Here is a 19,127-nt window from a genome sequence, read left to right as displayed (position 1 = left end):
TAGTGAGATTACTCGGTGTGTAGCTATGCTTTTATGAAGGCTTCATGACCTGAGTTCTATCCTCAGATCCCCTAAGGTGGCAGGAGAGACCCAACTCCTAGAGCTTTCTTCTGACCTCGACAGGCTCACCATACCCAGAAATCACAATCACACACACACACACACACACACACACAGAGAGAGAGAGAGACAGAGACAGAGACAGAGACAGAGAGACAGAGACAAAGAGACAGAGAGACAGAGAGACAGAGAGACAGAGAGACAGAGAGACAGAGAGACAGACAGAGAGAGAGGAAGACACAAATAAATATACATTTTAAATTGTCATTAAACCATTAATATGTGCCAGGCACTAGTTTTGTGTTTTCCCATTCATCCAGTTGTTAGTGCTCCCAACAACTCTTGGAGTTGAGACTATTACCATTTCCATTGAATACAGGAGGTAACTGAACTATAGAGTGGCAAATTACTTATCCCAGGATCATAATTTGTAAGTGAAATTTGAGAATACAATTCTGACCCCAAACAACATAGTATTGACATCTACCTATCTTAGTTACTTTTCTTTTGCTATGATAAAACATTATGACCAAGAAACTTATAGAAGGAAGGGTCTAGTTGGACTTAAGGTTCCAGGGGGATGCGTCTGTCAGGGCAGGGAAAACAGCAGGCATAGTGACTGGAGTAGTAAGCTAGGAGCTCACAACAGGAACCACCAGAATAAAGCACAGAAAGCACACTTGGAGTGGTGTGAGACCTTAAATCTACCACACTACTTTATAATGCCTTTCAGGCAGACAGTAAGAAGTGATATAAGAGGACTAGCTGAAAAATGCATGAAATGATTTTTAGCTTGTTTCCATAGTAAAGAAAATTCAAAGAATCCAAATATGAAAAGGTAAATTAGAAAGTGGCATCCTAACATGCAAGAAAAAACCTTCAGAAAAAGAACACATCTAAGAAGAGGAAGATATACAGAAGAGAGAATTTTAAATAGAAATACCTCTGAGGAGGAGGTCATGGAAAGTGACTGTCAAAAGATGGCTGGCTCTTGAGGATTATGAAAACAAGTTCATAGTGATGGTTGTATACCTGAGTATTCTAAAAAAATTGCTGGGTTGAAAATTATATAATTATGATTATGTGGCATGTCAATTATATTTTAATAAAGGTGTTTAATAAAACGACAGAAAAGGTAAGTACAGGGGAAAGATCACATATCCAAGATACTGTCTACGCCCCAAGGTAAGGATGAAATTAGAAAGCTTAAGAACATACTAATACAAACATGCTTTAGAAAAAGATATAAAAAGACTAGATGCTTAATTTGTTCTGTGCCTTCCTAAACTTAACAGAAGACCGCTTCCTAAATTTGCCTGCATCATTGCCTGTCCACATACCAATGCCTCCTCTGGACATCTGTGCTTCATTTCCTAGATTGCATACTTACATTGAATCTTCTTGGTGTAAATGAGAGTAATGCTATACCTAATTCAATCCTGTTTGTGGAGAGATGTTTAGTAAAGCACTCTGAAGGGTGGTGACCAAGGAAAAGTTATGTCACTGTCACCAGAAATTCAAGAACAGTATTCTGAGAACTGATAACAAAACATAACAGGATCTAGAGAGAACACAGTATAGACCCTCAGGTTGCAGTGGGGCTTGTGTACATCCTACATCTTGAAGGTTCTTCAACAAATTGAAAACTAGTCCTTTAAACAAAGACTTTCTATGCAATTGAACTATGCTCCACTTGTCAGTCTCAGGCCTGAAAATTACTTGAGTGCTTATACTTATGTCTTCACACAGTATGTATTCAGCATTTCTAATAAAGCTTGGCCCATTTTTCAGAAATTTACTAAAGCTGACTTTCTCCCTTGGTTACGATTCCCATTTAATTAGTCCCATAGGAAGATAACTATTCTAATTTTTCAGTCTCTCTAAATGATCCATTTAATGTAATATTGTCCTGGTCCCTGGAAATTCTCTTAATGAAGAGTTTTTGTATCCTGCCACTTATTTTCATACATTTTAGTGTGGCTAAGTAAACACAAATATTTGTACATTCTAGACAAGATGCCTACCATGGATCTATACCCCCAGCCCAAGGATTTCATATTATAATTCATTCCATAATCATAAAGTGAGATCAATCAGAGAAATAGTAAAAAACTGCTAGAAAAAACAGACACTACAAACACAAAATGTCTGACCTTATAATTAATGATTAATGAGGCTCTTCAGATCAAACTTGTCACTTGCATTACTCCACTTCCAATAGTCCATGTTCCCAATACTGAAGAACCATCATCTGTAAAATCGCCAATGATTTATTAAGAAACAGAGGAACATGAACATCTTTTATACACAAACAATTACTTGGCGACCTTCTCCATTGAACCTTTCCTTACTCAATAGTGATTTAGTGTTAGGGCATCATTCATTCATTTCAAGAATAATATCCCATAACTTTGCAATAGATATTGTGGTTTAACCTTTGACTTTAATGCCACAAATTTCCATTCTTGGCAAAATGAACAATGTCCTAATCTAATAACTTTCTCAGTAGGGCATGTTCTTAGGCCATGCAAATAAATGGGGCCAATTTATATAGCATCTCTGGTATCCATTATTATTGCTATATATATATGTATGTATATATATATATATATATGTAGAACTTGTATGAGCCACACAAGTAGAGTCCAGTATAGTGATCCTGCATTTAGTTTTATTAAATCTAGAATCAAGTAATGCTTTAGAATTTTAGAATCCAAGCTGAGTCTTAGGAGCCTCTACAGAAATTCTAAGGGAAAATATTGACTTCACAGTCTCATGACTGATCCTTAATACTTCTTTAACTAAAGCAATTTTTGTATGTTTAATATATCAAGATTAATACACTATTTGATTTGAAAAAAGCCTATGAGTAAAATATCAATGTTTCACAAATCATTACTATAGCCTATCCAGACATCATTAACCATGAGCATTTATGGACTCTCAAAATAATGAATTTACAGTAACAAAGAAAGCTTCTTTCTCAAAAATAGATGGCTAGATTTGCTATCCCTTAACTTATCACATCCATTTATTAACCATTTTTCAGCCCCAACATATAGCTAAATGTTACCAGATACTATAATGACAACAAAAACATGAAACAAATGGAAAAGATTGAAGAGAGTAGTGGTTAAATTTTTGATAGGGTGACAGTCAAGAAAGGCCTCCAAGGAGGTACTATTTAAGATGAGATGATATGGAGAGAAAAAGATGAAGCTGGAAGTCAGTGGACCAGTGAAAGAGATGTAGAATGATTCATTCTGGCTTTACAGGACAATTTTGCAACATTAAATGAGTTAAAACATGATTGAGATGTCATTGACAAGCCCAGCCTGGGTTCTGGGGATCAGTTTCATGAGGTCAGACTTGCATAGCTAGCTCATTACCTAATGAGCCATTTCACCAGCCCTTGAAATTGTACAAGGTTTCCGTGTATTACATACAGTATACCTCTTTCTTATATTGCCTACTTCATAGCATTAATAACATTTGGTTTCGTATTTACAAAGAAAAAAAACAAGGGGGGAAGGAAGGAGGGAGGGAGGAAGGGAGGAAGAGGGAAGGAGGGAGGAAGGAAGGAAAAATGAAAGAAAGAATTAAAGAAAGAAAGAAGGAAAGAAAGAAAAGGAGAAAGCCTAGTCCTGAGATTGTTTGTGACAGAACCAACAAAACATCAAGAAGATTGAGCACTGTAATTTAAGTGAGTAATGAGGGGAACTTTAACTAGTGTTCTTGGCATAGACTGGTGAAAGTATTCAAAAGAAACATGCTGAGGTCAATTGTAAGATGTTTGATGACAGATTAAACTTGACTTTTGAAAAACAGAAATAAAAACCATTTCTTTAGATTTAGCATTAAGAACTTGGAACTCTAACTGGATCAATGAAATCAGATGAATAATAAGTAGCACATTATCAAAATTAGAATTGACCAATAGGATCGAGATAGAGAAAAATATGTAAGTTTCTGGTATGTAGCTAAGAGAGACAGGGAGAGTAAGAAGCCAGTGGGATATGGGTGTCTAGAGAACAAGAGTGACAATAAATTGAGGATTATTCACATAGGAATGACACAAAAGCTAGAAACCTGACTGAGACTGTCATGCCAGTGATTACAAATGGTGAAGAGAAATTAGGCCACAACGAAATCCTAGAAAACCCCAATGATTAGAGACCAGAGAAAGAGGTGAACAACCAAGTTTCAGAGAAGAATCACCTTCAGAAAAGGAGAGACACAGCAGGATGCAGAACCATGAAGTTCTAGAGGAAAGTATTTCAGGAAGGATAATAGTCATTTTTGTCAACAATTTCTGAAAGATCAAATAAACTGAAAGCACAAGTGATAACAGAATTTCATGATTTGACATATAGGTAAAATGTTTTATGAAAGAAGTAGGAAATACAGTTTTCAACTCTTTCTGATACACTGTCGCTTATCTAGACACTTGGATATTCAGGAATAAGAATAGCCATGCAAAGTAAAGAAAGGATTAAAAAAATAACTGGAGAGAAAATTATGAAGAGTAAACAGCACAACAAATTCTTACTTTCCCATTATTGTATAATGTTTCAGTGGTGAACTTTAACAGACAAAGTCTGTGATTTCTGAAAGGTTAAAGGAAATAACCTCCCAACAGATGTTTCTGAAGAAAGACATGGATCTGCTGCCACCCCAGGAGACTACAATAAGTCAATAAAGATTCAAAATGCATTCAGGGAAATGTCAATAGTAATCCTGTACAGACAACATTCAAAACTTTGTAGCAGAAATATGTAGAGACAATTTAAAACCATGACCTACATCTGCAGAGGATTTCCTAGGAGCCCCAGTGCTTTCTAATATTGCAACATGCAATCACCTCATTCTCTTCGATCTTTCTGACCAATGGTTAGCCAGCTCATTTGACACTGATTTGGGTGTTCCATAAGAACTTATCTTCTAGAAAATAGTAAAGATGGACTTCTAATCAAAACAGATGAAATATACTTGTAATTACAACTAATCATCCAGTACTGGCTCTTTTTAAAGTAAAGAGTGTTTCTACAAGTGTGAATATAACACTTATGTTGAAATTAATGTATGGCAATTTATTCATTGCTATTTCTCTGTGTATGAGCTTGATCATCAACAAACCCACTCTAACATCTAAGTACAATCTACTTTTGAGAGATGAAATCACATTATGCTCAATCTGTTATATACTCCTATATTAATAATGATGAATTTGTGTCCAATTTTATTTTGTATAGATACTTTTCTAAAATAATCTTATGCTTCCATTTAAAGGTAAAATAGTTATATTTTGTATTAGTAAACTAGACTTTGTATAGTTTCAACAGTTTTCCCCTTAAGTCTACAACAATAATTGTATGAGTTCTTAAGGCATAAATAACTCTTTTATAAGACGGATTTTTTAAAAGTTCTCTTTGCATTGCCTAGGCTAGACTGGATCTATTTTGCAGTTAAGGATACTCTCAAACTTGTAATGCTATTGTCTCTCTGCCTCTCAAATTATGAAATTACACATGTGCCACCACACCCAGTTAAAAGGTGATCTTAATGAATTTGTACAAGTCCTTCAATGATATACAAGAATGTTTGGGGGACAATATAGTGTGTATGCACTTTGAACACAAAAAGCACCACAGACGGTTTGGGGAGGTTTTGTTTCAATGTGATGGAATTGTATCCCACTCTTTCCATATCAGCTTTCAAATTGAAGTGCTGTAAGTGTATTAGCCTGAAGCAGTCCTTTACTCTGATAATTATCTGAAGATTTAAAAGGCTTAGAATTACAACAGTAAAGACAAAAACAGAGATACAGGAAAGGTAAAATGATATGTAGTCCCAATAGAAGTGTCAATCATACTTTTATATTTAAAAAAACAATACATAGAACAAAAAGCCCCACAGAATAATTTATATTTGCTACCACAAAATAAATTGCTAATCTGTACATTATTTATTGAAATCTACAAAATGGTCATAAAAATCCAAGATCTAAAGTGTGCAGGATACCATGTACATGGATTATATAACTAGAAATTCCCAAAATTGATACAGGTTGATTTGAAGCAATTCCAAAATGAATACTCATCCAATCTTCATGGATTGACAGAATTAATATTGTGGAAAATAGCCATATAACCAAAAGCTATTTATAGATTTTATGTAATCTAAATCAAAATTCCCATAATATTCCTTATAGAAAAAATATCTAAAATTCCTATGGAACCAAAAAAAGATCCCTGGTAGCAAAGCAATCCTGAACAAAAAGAATCCTGGAAGGATTGCTATTCCAGACTTCAAGATATAAAACAACAGGGTACTGATTCAAAGCATCTATGTACATCAATGGAATAAGATAGACGACCCAGCCATGAGTACTTGTAATTACAGCCATCTGATATCTGACAAAGATGCGAAACAACATATGCTGAAGAAAAAAAAACCCAGCAACTTCAACAGATAGTGCTGGAAAAACTTGATGTCCACATGCAGATATGTGAAATTAAATCTGTATCTATTACCCTGCACAAAAATTACATCCAAGTAGATAAAAAACAATTTGAAACATGAAACAATGAAAATGGTAGAAGAAAGGATAAGAAAGACATTACAAGATATAGTTGTCAGAAAGGACTTTCTGAATAGGAATTCATGTGTCAAGGAATTAAAGCAAACACTGGACAGTTGGGAACTCATAAAACTAAAGAGCTTCTGAGTAGCTAAGAAACAACCAAAGAAAGAAACTCACATAATGGGAGAGAACATCTGGCAGAAGATTAATATCCATAATATACAAGAGAAGAAATAAAAAATAACTAATATAACAAGCCTTCTTTCCACCAGCCTGGTCCCTGAGCTGTATTAGTCCCAAATGAACATGCAGGATGCTATGTTAATTATGAAGCTGTTGACCATTTGCTATGGTTTCTTAATGGCTAGCTCTGACTTAATTATTAACCCACAATTACAAATATATATTTTATAAGATCTCATCTTTCTGAGGACGCCATCCTGACATGTCCTCTCCTCCTGGGATAACATGGCAACTCCCTACCCTTGATTACACTTCCCAGAATTCTCCTTGACTCCTAGTCCCACCTATCTCACTTCCTTGTGTACCAGCAATGCTTTATTTATCAACCAATAAGACAACATATACACAGAAGGGTTTCCCCCATCAGATTAAGTACTTTAAAAAGTGTCCGTAATCCTTATAAATTAGGAAAATGCAAATTAAAACAACTTTGAGATTTCATCTCACTCTAGTCAGAATGGCTAATAGCAATAAACAACTGACAACAGACCCTGATGAGTTGTAGATAAAAAGAAACACTCATTCACTGTTGGGAATGCAATTTGGTGCAGAGACTCTAAAAATTAATGTCAATAATCCTCAAAAAATGAAAAATAAATCTACCATATGACTCAGCTATACCACCCTTGGCATATGCCCAAAAGACTCAACATTCTACTGCACTAATACTTGCTCATCAGTGTTCATTTTGCACATGCTCATAATAACCACAAAATGGAAACAACTTAGATGACCTTCAAACTAGTGAATAATAAAAATGAGGTGCATATATACTACAGGATACCATTTGTCTGTAAAGAAAAATGAAATGAAATTTTCAGGCAAATGGATGGACCTAGAAAAGGTAATTTTGTGTGACACAATACCCAAACCTCCAAATCCTTAGATTTGAATATAAAATGCAGAATAACCATGGAAACCGGGAAAATATGAAAGGACTATGGAGGGGGTATTAGAAGGAGAATAGCTGGAGTATAGGTGATGCGAAATGGCTCCAACTGGAAGGAGACAGTGAGGAGTGTCAATACAAAAGAAAGAGGGACAAGTGACAAATAACACCAAGGTTGTTTGATAAATTCTCAAGTAATTGTCTTCAGCAGGCAGTACGTGCAACAAGAACCATAAACTAAAATTAATTAATTAATTAAAATAGTACCAGGCACAAGAAACTTCCTTTCTAATAGTTGATCAGAGTAGTCCAAATGACTCCCATGACTCCCCAAGCAATACTATGCAAGTTACCAAAGGAGGAAAGAAATAAATTAGTCCTGTTCAGTTACAATACCTAGGAACCACAATTACCAGCACAGGAAGATATATATGAAAGTGTAGTACATGTCACTCACATGTTGGTGGCAGCCAACAACTGTCTAATTAGACTTAAGGACCACTGAACAAGTGGGAAAGCATGGCTGGTTTTGGAAACCTAGTTAGGTCCCTCGGGCTTACGAATAAATCTTAGAAAAGAATCTACTGTAAGTTCGATAGACCATGATGAGTCCTAACTACATTCTAAATCTTAATATTCACAGATAAAATAGCTACTTCCCCCCCATAAAAAGATACTTTTTACAGTAAATGGAGAGCATTATAGAAAAACCACAAATAAACACGAGGCAAAGTCAAGCCCCAATAGACACAGCTACATCTTAACAGCTGCCATTTATGCATGTATATTCAGGGAAAATTGTAGGAGAGGCAGAAAGATGATAAGAGTTAGAGTTCTAGAACATCCGTTGTGAAACATTTTAACCATTCAAATGGCAATATTAATGGACAAGTTACTGTGGAAGAGGGAAATTTCATGGAGTCCCACTTTAAGCAAAAGAGCTAAGTGCAACAAATGGCCGGTGAGAAAGAGGGGAATCAGCCTATACCAGGGATGAAACCTTTTGTTGATTTCAAAGGGAAAGCAGTCAGCATTGAAATAATATACACAATATTAACAAAATAACTCAACAGGTGTGTGCTTGTGTGTCTGTGTGTGCATATACACATATATTTATGTAACAACAGTAAAGAAAATAACACTATTAACTTGAGAGTAGGAAGACATGGGAAGACTTTGTAGATGGATAGCTTGCAAGGGCTGGAGGGAGAAAAGGGAAGGGGTAAAGTAATAATTTCATTCAAATAAAACATATTTAAAAATAAAAATCTCATAAGAGTGTTGTTTCAGACATAGATAAACTTACCATAAAAATGTATATGACAAAACATAGCCCAAGAATAACTAAAGTGACAGCAATAACTAAGGTGTAAGTATTCATTCTACTTCACATGAAAGCCCATAGATATTCCAGATAGTATTAAAAGAGTGGAAGCTTGCACATTTAAACCAATGGAATAGAAGAGAGAATATAGAAGTAAATTCATACAAATATGCTCAAAGTGTTTTGAAAAAAAACTTGAAAATATTTTTTACCTTCTTCAACAAATCACCCTGGAACTACTTGGAGATTTGGAACACACAACTGAAACTCAACCTGCATTTCCCATCTTATACAAAATGTCTAGAAGCAGATTATGAACTTAAATCCTATTCCTCGTCCTAGTTCTGATCCCCTGAGTGGAGAAGAAGACCTTATACACTTATAGTGGGCGATTTTAACACCCCACTCTCACCACTAAACAGGAATACCAGACAGAAACTCAACAAAGGAGCAAAGGGTCTAATAGAAATAATGACCCAACTGGGATTAACAGACATCTATAGAACATTTAATTCACATAAAAAAGAATATACCTTCTTTTTTAGTAGATTATTTATTCATTATTTTAATTTTAAATAGCTTTTTTTACATGTCAATCCCAGTTCCCTCACCCTCCCCTCCTCCCGCATCCCCCACCATCCCCCCCAGCCTCCCACCCTATTGCCAATTCCTTCCACATAGATATCTAGAGTCTGTCATTTCACTCAGGGTAGGGTCCAGGCACTCCACTAAGAGTCCAGGCTGAGGGAGCATCCCTCTTTGTGTTATGGACACACGATGTCTGTTAGTATTCGAGGGATAAATACTGATCCACTGCTCAGGGCCCCATGGGTTGCCCAGGCCTCCTCACTGACTCTCACACTCTGGGGGTCAGGATCAGTCCCATGCTGGCCTCCCAGCTGTCGGTCTGGGGTCCAAGAGCTCTCCCCTGTTCAGATCAACGGTCTCTGCTGGTTTTGCCAGCACATTCTTTGCCAATTTGTTCATCGCTCCTCTCTCTCTCTGTCACTGGGTTCCTTGGGTTCAGTTCAGTGTTTAACTGTGGGTGTTTGCCTCTGCTTTCATCAGTCCCTGGATGAAGGCTCTAGGATGGTTATAGACATCAAGTTTATTATCAGGAATGGGCATTCGAGGTAGTCTCTCCACTATTGCTTAGCTTGCCAATTGGTGTCATCACTTTAGATCACTTCTTCTCACCACCACATGGAACCTCCTCAAAAACTGACCACATACTTGGCAACATATCAAACCTCAGCAGCTTCAAAAAATTGGAATGACTCCATGCATCTTATCAGACCACCATGCTTGAAAATTAGAATTCAACAACAACACAAATTGCAGAAAACCTACAAACTCATGGAAATTGAATAATGCACAACTGCCCCATTACTGGGTCAAAGAAGAAATAAAAAAAGAAATTAAAGACTTCCTAGAATACAATGAGAATGAAGACACAACATACCCAAACCTATGGGGCACTTTCAAAGCAGTGCTACAGGGGAAATTCATAGCACTAAGTGCACATATGAAGAAACTGGAGAATAGTTATACTAGAGGATAAACAGCATAGCTGAAAGCTCTAGAACACAAAAAAAGCAAACTTCCCCAGGAGGAGTAGACACCAGGAAATAATCAAATTGAGGGCTGAAATCAATAAAGTAGAAACTAGGAAAACAATACAAAGAATCAATGCAACGAAAAGTTGGTTATTTGAGAAAATCAATAAGATTGACAAACCTTTGTCCAAACTTATCAAACAGCAGAACGAGAATATGCAAATTAACAAAATCAGAAATGAAAAGAGGGACATAACAATGGAATCTGAGCAAATTCAGATAATCATCAGGTCATACTTTGAAAACCTGTACTCCACAAAATTTGAAAATTTAAAGGAAATAGACGACTTCCTGGAAAGCTCTCACTTGCCAAAATTAAACCAAGAACAGATAAGCAATTTAAATAGACCTATAACCCCTATGGAAATAGCAACAGTCATCAAAAGTCTCCCAACCAAAAGAAGCCCAGGTCCAGATGGCCTCAGATCAGAATTCTACCAGAAATTCAAAGAACAGCTTATACCAATTCTTCTCAAAGTATTTCATGCAATAGAAGCAGAAAGGTCTTTCCCAAACACTTTTTACCAGGCTTCAATAACCTTGATCCCCAAGCCACACAAAGACACAACTAAGAAAGAGAACTTCAGACCAATATCCCTCATGAACATTGATGCAAAAATACTCAATAAAATACTGGCAAATCAGATCCAAGAACACTTCAAAACGATCATTCACCACGATCAAGTAGGTTTCCTCCCATGGATGCAGGGATGGTTCAACATATGAAAATCCATCAATGTAATACACCATATAAACAAGCTGAAAAACAAAAATCACATGATTATCTCAGCAGATGCTGAAAAAGACTTTCACAAAATCCAACACCCCTTCATAATAAAGGTCTTAGAGTGATCTGGGATAACAGGAACATACTTAAACATAATAAAAGCTATATACAGCAAACCAACAGCCAACATCAAACTAAATGGACAGAAACTCAATGCAATTCCACTAAAATCAGGAACAAGCCAAGGCTGTCCTCTCTCTTCATACCTTGACAATATTGTACTTGAAGTTCTAGGCAGAGCCATGTGACAACAAAAGGAGATCAAGGGGATACAAATTGGAAAGGAAGAGATCAAACTTTCACTATTTGCAGATGATACAATAGTTTACATAAATGACCCAAAGAACTCTACCAGGGAACTCTTACAGCTGATTAACACCTTCAGCAAAGTGGCAGGCTACAAGATCGACTCAAGAAAATCAGTAGCCCTACTATATTCAGATGATAAAAGGGCTGAGAAAGAAATCAGACAAACATTAACATTTATAATTGCCACAAACAACATAAAATACCATGGGGTAATGCTAACCAAACAAGTGAAAGACCTGTATCACAAGAACTTTGAATCTTTAAAGAAAGAATTTCAAGAAGCCCTCAGAAAATGCAAAGATATCCCATGCTCTTGGATAGGTAGGATCAATGTAGTAAAAATGGCAATCCTGCCAAAAGCAATCTACAGATTCAATTCAATCCCTATTAAAATCCCAGCACAATTCTTCACAGACCTAGAAAGAACAATAATCAATTTTGTATGGAAAAACAAAAGACCCAGGATAGGCAAAACAACTTGTTAAACAAGGCAATGTCCGGAGGCATCCCCATCCCTAACTTTAAGCTCTATTATAGAGCTCTAGTCCTGAAAAGAGCGTGGTATTGGCACAAAAATAGACAGGTAGACAATTGGAATTGAATTGGAAATCCTGATATTAACCCACACATTTATGAACATCTGATCTTTGACAAAGAAGCTAAAAATATACAATGGAAAAAAGAAAGCATCTTCAACAAATGGTGCTGGCATAACCATAACTGGATGCTGGCATGTAGAAGAATGCGGATCGATCCATTTCTATCGCCATGCACAAAATTTAAATCCAAATGGATTAAAGATCTCAACATAAATCCAGCCACACTGAACCTCTTAGAAGGGAAAGTGGGTGGAACCCTTGAACGAATTGGTACAGGAGGCAGCTTCCTGAACATAACACCAGTAGCACAGTGAGATCAACAATTAATAAATGGGCCCTCCTGAAACTGAGAAGCTTCTGTAAGGCAAAGGACACAGTCAGCAAGACAAAAAGGCAGCCCACAGAATGGGAAAATATATTAACTAACCCCACATCTGACAGAGGGCTTATCTCCAAATTTTACAAAGAGCTCAAGAAGCAAGTCTCCAAAACACCAAGGGATTAAAAATTAAAAAGTGGGCTACAGAACTAAATAGAGAATTCTCAATAGAGGAGACAAAAATGGCTGAGAGGCACTTGAGAAAGTGCTCACCATCCTTAGCCATCCAGGAAATACAAATCAAAACAACTCTGACATATCATCTTACTCCTGTCAGAATGGCTAAAATCAAAAACACCGAAGACAATTTATGCTGGAGAGGATGTGGAGAGAGGGGAACACTCCCCCACTTCTGTTGGGAGTGCCAACTTGTACAGCCACTTTGGAAATCAGTATGGAGATTCCTCAGAAAAATGGGGAAAAACAACTACCACAATACCCAGCAATTCCACTCTTAGGCATATATCCAAAAGATGCCCATTCATACAACAAGGATGTCTGTTCCACTATGTTCATAGCAGCATTATTTGTAATAGCCAGAACTTGGAAACAACCTAGATGCCCCTCAAACGAGTAGTGGATAGAGAAAATGTGGTACATTTATACAATGGAGTACTATTCAGCAGAAAAAAGCAATGGAATCCTGAAATTTGCAGGCAAATGGATGGCATTAGAAGAAACCATCCTGAGCGAGGTAACCCAGTCACAAAAAGAGAAACATGGCATGTACTCTCTCATATATGGAATTTGGACATAGATCTGGGGAGTGCCAGCCTACAATCCCATGGCCAGAGAGTCTGGGAAACAGAAACTTCATTCAGTGACTGATGGTAGCATAGGCAGACTCCCATGGCTAAGCACTGAGCTGAAGTCAAGAAATCCAGTGACAGAGAGGGAGGACTGATGACCAAAGGCATTAAGACTGGGCTGGTTTAACCCCCAGAAACAGATGTCCTGACAAGGTTTAGCTCTTGAATCCCAGACTGATGCCTGGGAATCCAGCATGGAACTGATCAAGACACCCTGAATGTGGGTGTCAGTGAGGAGCCCTAGGTAATCTATTGAGCCTTGGGTCATAGATCAGTATTTATCCCGGGTATACAAATGGACTTTGGACTCCCATCCAACAATGAGAGATGCACTCTTACCCTGAACTCTTGTGGGAGGGTCTAGGCCCTGCCCTGGATGAAATGACAGACTATGGACCCCCCCATGGAGTGCCTCATCTTCCCTGGGGAAATGAGGGTATATTGGTGGGGTTGGTGGGAGGACGCGGGAGGAGGGGAGGGAAAGGGAGAGGGACCTGGAGTTGATGTGTGAAGCAACCTTGTTTCTAATTTAAATTTATATATATATATGAAAAGGTGAGGAAAAAATCCTCAAGCTCTGGTAATGAGAAAATGTTTCTTAGTCATGAGAATTCACAAAGGATAAAGTTAGATAAGCTGTATTATATTAAAATCTTTAAAAAGTTCTTTGGCATATACTATTAAGAGATGTGTTATGGACACTGAAGGGTGGGAAGTGGTTACAATCCATATGTTAATTAGAGTGCTACTAGTATCATGAATACCCCAGTAATTCTCAGCACTTAATAGCCAAAAAGAAACAAATGATCTAAATAGAATATGAAGAAAAGGTGTGATGGTACATTTCACTGAAAACCATATGCATACAATAAAAATATGATAAGTATGGTAAAGAACATCAATATAAACTTCTTGTGATGTTTATACCTATGTAAAATAATATCATGGACAGAAACTGAAGTATATTTATATTGATTTAAGTGTTTTCTTTCATTTATTTTATATGTTTATGTCTGCATATACTGTAGCATGCATGTGTCTATCACAGAGAAACCTGTACAATTGGTTGTCTTCTTCCACCATGTGAGATCTAGCAATCAAATTCAAGGCACCCAGGGTCAGATTTAATGGAAAATACCTTTAGCTACTGAACCATCTCACTGGCCCTCCATATTATCTTCGTTTTAATACTTTTCTTTTACTCTTCCTCCCTTCCCTTATTTTCCCTCCACTCTTCTTCTGCCTGCTTCTTCCCTCTCCCTCTTTCTCCTTTTGTGACAGGGTCTCATTAAGCAACCTAGAGGGGTCTTGAGCTAACAATTGCTCCATGCTGTCATCTTCTGAGTGTTGGGATTGCAGGTGTGCTCCACCATTCCTGGCTTGCATATAAATGAAGGTGTAGTAAAATAAAAGTATTATAAACCAATGAATATTTAAAACCAAATTGATAATTAAAAGTATGTATGTGGACGTGGATATATTTCTCATGTAGGAGGAAGCTCTTCTGTAGGCTTTCATCTTAGTGGAATTTGGCTTTTCAGAAGCTCTTTTGCACTCTTATCTGATTCCCAAGTATGTTCACAGTGAGATACGTGCATTTTGGTCCTTTTTCTGTGTGTCATTTTTCTTTGCCTGGTTCTTGACATGTTTCAAGAGCACTATAAGTACCACTGAAAGTCAAGTGGGGAAAATCTCCTTTGGGAAATATAGGATTGGAAGAAAGCAATATCTATATCTATATCTATATCTATACCTATACCTATATCTATATCTATATCTATATCTATAATCTGTATCTATGTCTATCTATCTATATATGTATACATATATATATATATTAGAAATAACAAAATGGTAGGCTGAAGAGAAATGAACATAAGAGTGATGCTAACAGAAACTAATTTAAAACTTCTACTTCCAGAACTACGTACCAGATACATGTTTTTTCTATGTCACCATTAAGTACAGCTACAATGTTGGAAAGTACACTAAAAATAAATATCAGAATGTTCTGAAGAGTATAGAAAAGAAAACACCAAATATCAACACCCAGATAAAAATGAGTTATGTGTTTTTATCTCCCCTTGTATAACTCATGGTTGTAAGCAAGGAACTAACAGCCTAGTATTGTCAATGGTACAGATGAAGAAAAAGAAATCTGAGTTCTACTACTCAGAGAACTAGGAAATAAGTTTAACAAGAGATGAAGCTTTAGACTATATGGTTTTATTCTAGCTACATACCATGTGAGTATGGGGAACTAGAAACATACTTCCCAACAATGCAGGCTGAAAGTAAAGCTTCAATTTCCATATGTACAGGGTTGTAATGAGTTACTGTGCTGGGGGTAGTACTAGGTAAGACTTTCAATACTGGGTATCTAGGAGAATTGCCATCATAGGACAAATGTAAAACTTGGAAATCTGTTTCCTTATCATTAACAAAAACCCATACTTTTCTTCATTATACCTAGCAATCCTTATTATGGTTTACCCATTGTGTGCATATACCACATTTAATAATTCATTAATTGATAAGCATATATGGGGATTCAACATCTTATAGTTAAGAGTAACTCCATAACATGGACATGATAATATAGCACTAGTAATTTTTCCTTTAGATATATTCCCAGATGTTAGAGAGCTAGGTAAAATGAAAAATATATTTTTCTTTTCTTGAAGAATTGCCGTACTGATTTCTGTATTGTCTCTACTACATGCTACCACAGTGTTGGAGGGTTAACTATTCTCCAAATCTTCATGAACATCTGTTATTTGTGCCCTTTTTTGTCATAAATGTTCTGAGATGATTATATCTCATGACAGTCTTAAACTGCATTTCTGTGACTGCTAATGAAGTTGATCTTCCTTTCTTTAAACTGTTGCCTATTTGAAAGTCTTACTTTAAGAAGTACCTATTTTTATTTTCTACCTACAATAGTTTGTTACCTGCTTTATAAAGAGCTAGAGGAGCTTAAAGATTATCAACACAAAGAAATGATAAATCGCTAAGAAAACAGAAATTCTAGTTATGCTGACTTGATCATTACTGCACAGAAGTACTGAAGTATCACAACGCTCCATAAATACATATGATCTAATCTTAAATCTTAATTTTAAAACACAAATAAGTACAAGCATTTAAAAGAAAAACTACAGCCAACTCCACTTAATTTCTTGTAAAAATAGAAAATTATGATTTTATTTTAAGAAGCAGATATTATCCTACCCAACTGGAGAAACAAAAATTTTCAGCCAATATACCTCATAAATACAGATAAAATAAGACTTCCAAAAATGTTAACAGTTTCATTTTAAATATATAAAAGCAGTCGGTATAAATATCAGAATGTTCTGAAGAGTATAGAAAAGAAAACACCAAATATCAACACCCAGATAAAAATGAGTTATATGTTTTTATCTCCCCTTGTAGTGTTTGTATCAGGGATACATGAGTTATTCAGTACTGAAAAATTATTAAATGTACTCCCTGGAAATCCACTGGCTATACCAACCCGGCAATCATGTAGGCAATCTTCACTCTCCCCACCCCCCATTTCCAATCCCCCCCAATCTCATCCCCAGCATTGTAGCAGACCACATGCTGTGGCCTCTCTTTTTCCTGTCTCTATTTCCAGGGAATCAATCATCTCCTATAGCCTTCTCCCACCAATCAATTCCTTTGTCTCAGCTACCAGCACCCTGAAAACCCACTGGCCACACCTGCCAGTACACCAGGTAGGCTATATTCACTCTCCCTCATGTCCTCCAACTCCAATCCCACACTCTTCTCCCCATCTCTGTAGTTTCTCCTTCATCTCTGTCCCCATTCCCAAGGATCTACAAAGACCTTAGTGGAACGCCAAGCTTTCCACCCTCCTGTGAACCTTCTAAGTCCCCCTTCTCAGCCCATCCCCATTTATTGGTGTCATCTCTGAATGCTTAGAAATAGTTCTATCAAAGAAACTCAGTGGCCACAGAAGTGCTATCTACAGGGACAACATAGACAGTACATTCTCCTGAGAACCAGAGTGGGCAACAAAAACCAATGAACACAACACCCATCCAATAACAACAAAAGATCATATATCAGTACCTCAAATTACAATCATGACACAGTAGCATTTGTGTCAGAGGTATATTACATATTTAGTATTGAAAAATCATTATATGTACTCCCTGGAAACCCAGATGCCTAGATGCCAGCATAAAAACACTGCAAGGGCCAGGACCAACAGTATACAAGATATGAAAGAGAAAAAATTCAGGTATTAAAGAAAAGATAGATAAAATAGATACTTGAACATGCTTGCAAAAATGTTAAATCTATAAAAAAAACTTCAAGCACAAGCATCCAGGATATTTGGTAAAATATGAAAAGACCAAATCTACAAAACAGAAATAGAGGAAGGAAAATAAACCCAGGTCAAAGACACAGAAACTATTTTCAACAACATAATAGAATAAAATTCTTCAATCATACATAAAATGTTTATTCAGTGATAAAGAAGATAAAGAATGAAATTTAATTTTAGGAAAATAGAACTAGAGACCATAATGTTAAGTAAAGGAAAATAGAACTAGAGACCATAATGTTAAGTAAAGGAAAATAGAACTAGAGACCATAATGTTAAGTAAAATAGACCAAACTCAAAAGGAGTTTTGTCTATGCATTGTCTTCCACATGAGGTTTGCAGAGAAGAAGGGAAAAAATAACAATGCCATGAATACAAAAGTGGGACTACTAAGGAAACAGATAAATAGGTTGGGGAGAGATGTTTAAAAAAAGGTAACAAAGGAGGTGAACATAATCAAAAACTATTGTAAACAAACAGCAATGACTTAGTTAAAGTTTCAATTGCTGTAAAGAGACACCATGATCATGGAAACTCTTATAAAGAAAACATTTATTTGGAGTGATTGGCTTACACTTTCAGAGGTTCAGCCTATTATGATCATGATGGGGAGCATGGCAGCAAGCAAGCAGGTAAGATACTGGAGCATCCAGTGACTGATGGAAGCAGAGGCAAACAGTTAAATACTGAACAGAACCCAAGGAACCCAGCGACAGAGGGAGAGGGGCAGCGAGAAAATTGGCAAAGAATGGGCTGGCAAAACCAGCAGAGACAGCTGATCCGAACAGGGGAGAGCTCTTAGACCCCAGACTGACAGCTGGGAGGCCAGAATGGGACCGATCTAGACCCCCTGAATGTGAGAGTCAATGAGGAGTCCTGGGCTACCAATGGGGTCCTGAGCAGTGGATCAGTGTTTATCCCTAGAATACTAACAGACATCGTGTGTCCATAACACAAAGAGGGTTTCTCTCTCTGCCTGGACTCTTAGGGAAGTGCCTGGACCCTACCCTGAGTGAAATGATAGACTCTAGATATCCCCTATGTGGAAGGAATTGGCAATAGGGTGGGAGGTTGGGGGGGATGGTGTGTGGGATGCGGGAGGAGGGGAGGGAGAGGGAACTGGGATTGACATGTAAAACAAGCTATTTAAAATTAAAAGAAAAAAAAGATAG

General features: G+C 36.8%; 1 protein-coding gene across 3 annotated transcripts in view; it reads right to left on the bottom strand.

Moving 5' to 3' along the window:
• The window catches only part of Rtl4 (retrotransposon Gag like 4), a 371,546-nt gene that overhangs the window by 219,123 nt on the left and 133,296 nt on the right, over positions 1-19,127 (bottom strand). For 2 of the 3 annotated variants that reach the window (XM_040744520.1, XM_021234333.1), the window contains exon 2: positions 2,214-2,311. The exons of the other annotated variant lie outside the window; for it this stretch is intronic. The gene's annotated coding sequence lies outside the window, so the exon portion shown is untranslated. The remainder of the gene's footprint in view (positions 1-2,213; positions 2,312-19,127) is intronic. 3 annotated transcript variants of the gene reach the window in all.

This window comes from Mesocricetus auratus, unplaced genomic scaffold (assembly GCF_017639785.1).
Source record: "Mesocricetus auratus isolate SY011 unplaced genomic scaffold, BCM_Maur_2.0 Super-Scaffold_100003, whole genome shotgun sequence".
Classification (NCBI taxonomy): Eukaryota; Metazoa; Chordata; class Mammalia; order Rodentia; family Cricetidae; genus Mesocricetus; species Mesocricetus auratus.
Note: the sequence above shows the minus strand (reverse complement) of the source record. Positions and strands in the feature narration are given on the sequence as shown.